The 6,000-nt window shown below is 48.5% G+C and overlaps 1 protein-coding gene across 2 annotated transcripts in view; it reads right to left on the reverse strand.

Moving 5' to 3' along the window:
* Stx11 (syntaxin 11) overlaps positions 1-5,650 on the reverse strand; it is a 31,453-nt gene extending 25,803 nt beyond the window's left edge. The window contains exon 1 of one of the 2 annotated variants that reach the window (XM_028861273.2): positions 5,058-5,650. The gene's annotated coding sequence lies outside the window, so the exon portion shown is untranslated. Of the gene's footprint in view, positions 1-399; positions 761-5,057 lie in introns of those variants that run through there. The other variant, XM_037200339.1, reaches the window with a different exon arrangement.
* Positions 5,651-6,000: the final 350 nt, after the last annotated feature.

Genomic DNA, 6,000 nt, shown 5'->3' on the forward strand with positions numbered 1-6,000 from the left:
GAGCTATTCCTGCTTGGAGAAGCATTGTGACTAAAATAATAATAATAATAATAATAATAATAATAATAATGGCAACTTGAGTTTAGTATAAAGTCTAAAATGTTATTTATTTCTTCAGAAAGCATGCCAGCATGTAGAAAAGTTCAATAATGCCAACTATGGAGTCAGGTGTTTGGGATAAATTTCTAATGCTGTCACTCATTAACATTCCTTAAAGTAGTTAAGAGAACTTATCATAGAATACCAGTGAGGAATAAAAGACTTAATCTACTTATTGAGCCTAGAATAATGCCTGGTCCCCATAACAACTCAATATATCAGCCCCGGTTTGGTTTCTGTTGCTATTCTAAAACACTGAGCAAGAACAATTTCACAGAAGAAAGAGTTTGTTTGGCTTACCTGTCCTAGGTCATAACCCATCACTGATGGATGGGCAGGAGCTTGAGGCAGGAACTGAAGCAGAGACCATGAAGGAATGCTCCTTATTAGCATGTTCTTCATTCCTGGCTCAGCTTGGTTTTAAAATATAACCCAAGACCACGTACTCAGGGGTGGTGCTGCCCACAGATGACTTAGCCCTTCCATATTAATTGTTAATCACTAAAACGTCCCACAGATATGCCCTCTGGTCAACCTGATGCAGGAAATTACTCAGTTGAGGTTGCCTCTTCCCACATGACGAGTTTGTGTCAAGTCCACCAAAACTAAGCAGCATAAAATCTTGGTTATATTTGGTCAAAAATTTCACCAAGGCATGTAAAATTTTACGTGACAAGTAGTACGTGAGCGCATAGTCATTTTTTTTGCTTACACTAGCTCTTCCACTGGGTGGATGCTCCTGTTCCAGTCATTAACCAGAAATACAGGCCTCATCGTAACTCTTCTCCCCCTTCTTCACAGCCCACTTCTCAAGAGGCAGCTGGGTTCTGCATGTTATACAGTGTAAGTTCTACCGGCTCCTTCCTTCTTTTTTTGGAGGGGGGGGGTTCGAGACAGGGTTTCTCTGTGTAGCTTTGCACCTGTCCTGGATCTCACTCTGTAGACCAGGCTGGCCTCGAACTCACAGAGATCCGCCTGGCTCTGCCTCCCGAGTGTCCTTCCTTCTTTTCTGTTCCTCACCACCACTTGACTCTAGCCTTGTTCATGCTCTTGACTCAATATCCCAGTCATCTCCCTGGGACCACATTGCTCTCAGCCAGCCTGTTCCATTGGTATGTGTGTTGGTGTTTCTTCACGTGTCTGTGTGCACATCTTCATGTGTGTGTTGGTACACACACACACACACACACACACACACACACACGTGTGTGTGTGTGTGTGTGTGTGTCAGCATGCCTGTGGGGGGCAGAGGTTGACATGGGTGCCTAAGCTCTCTCACTAGACCTGGAACTTATTGATTCAGCTAGACTAGGAGGTTGGCAAGTCCTGGGACCCTTCTGTCTCCACTTGGCAAGGGTTCAGATTCCAGGGGGCAGCGGTTGGGTCTACCTTTCGCATGGGTGCTGGGTATCAAACTCCATGCTTGTGTGGCAGGCGGTTTGCTGACTGATCCATCTCCTTAGAGCCTACTGATTTAAAGATGTATCTGGTGTGGTTAGCTTCCTCAGAGGCCCCTACGGAATAAAGTCCTGGAGCCCACGTGGCTCGTGGTCTTTGTGATCCTGTCCTTCTGTCTTTCCACCCTCATCTTTCTGCTCTCCCCTCAGCTTTCCCTCACCCCACCCCCAGGAAACAAGCTGGAGTTTCCTGACCACAGAATGCTGTTTCAATCCTCAGCACGGCTGTTCCTTCTGCTGGGCCACCCACCCCCTCCAGTTCCAGGACAACCCTCATCTGCAGTCAGGTTCATGGTTTTAAAGACTGGGTTTCTATATGTAATAGCCCTCATTGTCCTGAATCTCGCTCTGTAGACCAGGCTGGCCTTGAACTCACAGAGATCCATCTGCCTCCTGAGTGCTGGGATTAAAGTCTTGTACCACCACCACCTGGCAGGTTCATTGTTTTAAAAGAAGCTTCTTTACGCCATCAGGAGTCAAACCTGTACCAAAACTCAGGAACAAAATGTATAATATACTTTATCTTTTCTTTCTTATAGAGGATGTGACTCCGTGGCTGTAGAGGGAGAGATGAAATGTAGAGATTAAAGTTGATTTAATTCGAGCAGCTGTCCTTTACTAGTTAGCTACCTCAGAGGACAAGGAAGTTTGATCCATAGCTGGGCGGTGGTGGTGCACGCCTTTAATCCTGGCATTTAGGAGGCAGAGGCAGGTGAATCTCCGTGAGTTCAAGGCTAGCCTGGGTCTACAGAGTGAAATCCAGGACAGCCAGGACTGCTACACAGGGAAATCTTGTCTAAAAAAGAAAGAAAGAAAGGAAGGAAGGAAGGAAGGAAGGAAGGAAGGAAGGAAGAAAGGAAGGAAGGAAGGAAGGAAGAAAGAAAGAAAGAAAGAAAGAAAGAAAGAAAGAAAGAAAGAAAGAAAGAAAGAAAGAAAGAAAGAAAGGAAGGAAGAAAAAGAAGTTTGGTCCACCTTAATCCTCAGGGATCCTGCCCAAGAGACTCTGGTCAATGCCTGGCTCCTATTTATGCTGCTCCCTATATACACACATATTTAAGATAAGGTTGAAATTCATAAACTGTTCAAAGTAAGAATTAGTAGTAGAACAATTAAAAATGGTATATATATATGGCATAATTAATTTGATACGAATGCATTCCCTCTCTCCAAGTATCTTACTGCCGTGTGTGGTGGCACACACTTTAAAGATGAACACTCAGGAGGTGGAAGCAAGCAGATATGCATGAATTCTAGGTCAGCCTGGTCTACATAGTGAATTCCAGGCCAGCCAGGGCTACACCGTGAGACCATGTCTCAAACACAACAGATCAAAGTATAGTACTACTCCTGGAATTTTCTATTTAATGTATCAGAACTCAGGTAACTAAAGTCAAGGATGTAGTGGGTAGCCATTCCAGCTTGGATCTGGAAGTTCCAACCCCCATTGAGACTCTGGCAACTGTCACACCTACGAGGCGGGGCGAGGGGAGGTGCTGGAAACCCGAGAGCTGGATGGGCGAGCACTCTCTCTGGGCGCGCGCTCTGCGCCTGGACCCTGGACGGTGGAGATTGACTGTGCAGAGCTCCAGAGAACACCGCTGGATTGCGATACACCTTCCCCAGACCCCCGCAACCTATCCATTCCTTCATTTGTAAGTCATCCACTAAATAAATCTTCCTTTTAACTACGTGGAGTGGCCTTTATAATTTTCCCCGATACAAGGACATGGAGTCAGTCCTCAGATGAAGAGTCACGACTGTATAAGCCCATGAGCAGAAAGTTGCTTTGCTCCAGTGGTCTACAGTTATGAACCGCTCAATAGTCACTGTGTTCTTAAAAAGACGCATAACTAAGAGTGCCCACAACTGCCCAGGGGTGATAACAGACTGCGTTTACCCTCCCACAGCTATTACGTAACATGAAACATGGTTAATTCAAACACTTGAAAGCTGTGTCTCAAGAATATGCTTTTAAACCATGTATTGAACGAAAAATAGGCTGCTTACAAAGACAAGCAAGTGACCGGAATTCCAACCTTCCCTTGCTGTCCCAGCGATGATCCAGGACACTCTGAATCTCAAGGTTTCAACTCATCCCCCACACAGCGGCACCTCCTTTGGGTATAGATTTCTCATAGCACCCATCTGGTAGTCCATAGAATCTGCTCAGCTATGGGCCTCGCTGCCAGACTAGCACTGCACCCATGGCTGTATACTTGGAACTTGTTGAAGAGGCTGGAACAGACCAGAGCCTTGTAACTGCTGTCTAGGGCTGACCTCAGTTCAGCTTCGGGGACACAGTTATTCCTGTCTCTACAGAGCTTCTGGATAGGGAAACCCACTTCTAAGAGCCACTCTCCAGCCACAGTGAGACTTAACGTCTTAATATCTGGCTCCAGCAACCATTGACCTTCTTCAAAAGCTTCTAAACGTCTTTTAAAGCACTAATGTGGTAAAAGTAAACTACCTGAAATATTTTTAATTTCAGAGTGACTTACAATCACTCTGTAAAATGTGCTATTCCTACCAAGCACTGAAAATAACAACCAAATGGTTATTAGATAATGAAATTAGTTTTCTATTGAGTTTCTGTGGCAAAGCACGTGATTTTAAGGGTTATCTCAGATCAGCCTAGTGACCCTGGCTGGCAAGCATGTTGTCCCATCAAACGCTTTAGGAAACTGAAAACTTGAAGAGTTACTTCCTGGGCCTCCTGCCCCAGTTTTGACGGCTCGCATCTCTTGGTCGTATTCTAAGTACAGGGATCCAACCTCACTTTTCAAAAGCTTATTAACAAAATCTCGCCATTAGAGCAGCCTGGTGACTCATTTTTGGATACCCGTGTGTAGAAACAACAGCTCCTCCCTCTGCTGAGAAATGGCCCGAACAAGTGTGAGAGAGGGCCACAGGAAGTAAAAGGCACGTCTCAGCCGGGGTTCGTGGAGCCAAAAAGCCGACAGAATTCCGTGTTGCGGTTCTCTAAGCAAAGCCACCTTTAGGTCTCTATCCCAAAATAACTCTTCAAAGTCGGCTGTGAGAGTTGTTTCAAGGCGGTATCAACGTTCTTGTATTTCCTGGCTCCTGAGTCATACTGTCAAGTTCAAGTCGAGAAGCGCCCGTTCTGATGGGTTTGAGAAAAGGGCGGCCACACCGAAAAACCCTCCTCCATTCAAGAAAACAAAGCAAAACTCAACTGAAAACAAAAGACGGCTCAGGTAGCAGCTTTCATACAAAGTCAGTCTACGTTCGTCATTTCTGAAGCACTTCTCATGAAGCATTATACTCCGAAACATTTGAAAAGCGTTTGGCTCTAAGGTGAGAAACCCAAAGAGCCTCGTCTTGAAGGTACCTGGAAGCGCAGAGAGCACCACACCCCAAACCCACCTGCTGCTGCTCAGCATCCCAGCCCTGGCCCAGCACGATCCCCGCTCCCAGCCAGCCCCGCGCCCGCGATGCTGAAAAAAGTTAGAGAGCCAAGTGGACTCCCGCGACAGAACGAACCGAGATCCGGTGGGGCGCCGATCGAGGGTCCGGAGGCCGGGAGGAAACCGGCTGCGCGTGTCCCCGCGGCCCGGCTCCCTGCGCTACTCGCGGGCTCCGGCTCTGCTTCTCAACCACAGTCCGAGCCCTGCGCCACCCGGACCGCATCTGGACGCCGCTGGCCCCGCCCCCGCCGCTCGGAGGCTGCACAGCTGGGGACCAAGCCCCGCCCCGGGGGACGTCCTCGGCTAGGCGCGCGGCTTCCTTCCCCAGGACCCGTCGCCACGCTGCGGGATGCCGGGAACCGAGGCACCAGGCACCTTCCCCGCCTAAGCGCCTCCAGATGTTGCGGGTGGCAGTGGGGAGGTGAGGGGAGACGACGTGGACCACTCGGGAACTTCCTCGCACTCAGGGATGGAGACACGGGCAGGGCGGGATCCGCTGGACTTCCCCCGGGGAAACCCCGCCGGCACCGATGACATTTGCAGTCCAGAGTTATTTCCGAGGCTGGGATGCAAGAACCCGTTTCTGAGCGTGGGTGTGGCTGCGCCAGCGAGGACCAGCGGGAAGGCTGAACCGGAGGCTGTCGATCACCCTGACACTGAGCCCCGCCTTCCACCAGCCCCTTCCCGCCTGCGGTCTGTGGAGCACTCACAGGAGTATTCCTTGGCACCTTACTGGAGCCTCAGAAAAGAGTGAGGAGGTGAGAAACAGCTTCACAAACAAGAAGAAAACTGGAAGCCACCCACCAAAAGAGCTCCGGATGCCAAAGCAGGAAGAATTTCAGGGACAAGATAGCGAGGGATGGAAACCCAAAGTTACTCATCTAATGTGAATAGATGGCTGAGGAAGCAGCTCCACAAATGGTGAGGCCAGAATGACCATCTCCTGGGCAGAGCGATTCCAAGTAACTCTGTTATCTAAGTATCTAAGGCGGAAACTCTATTCTCATGGAAACGAAGTT

This window comes from Peromyscus leucopus, chromosome 8a (assembly GCF_004664715.2).
Source record: "Peromyscus leucopus breed LL Stock chromosome 8a, UCI_PerLeu_2.1, whole genome shotgun sequence".
In the NCBI taxonomy this organism is placed as follows: Eukaryota; Metazoa; Chordata; class Mammalia; order Rodentia; family Cricetidae; genus Peromyscus; species Peromyscus leucopus.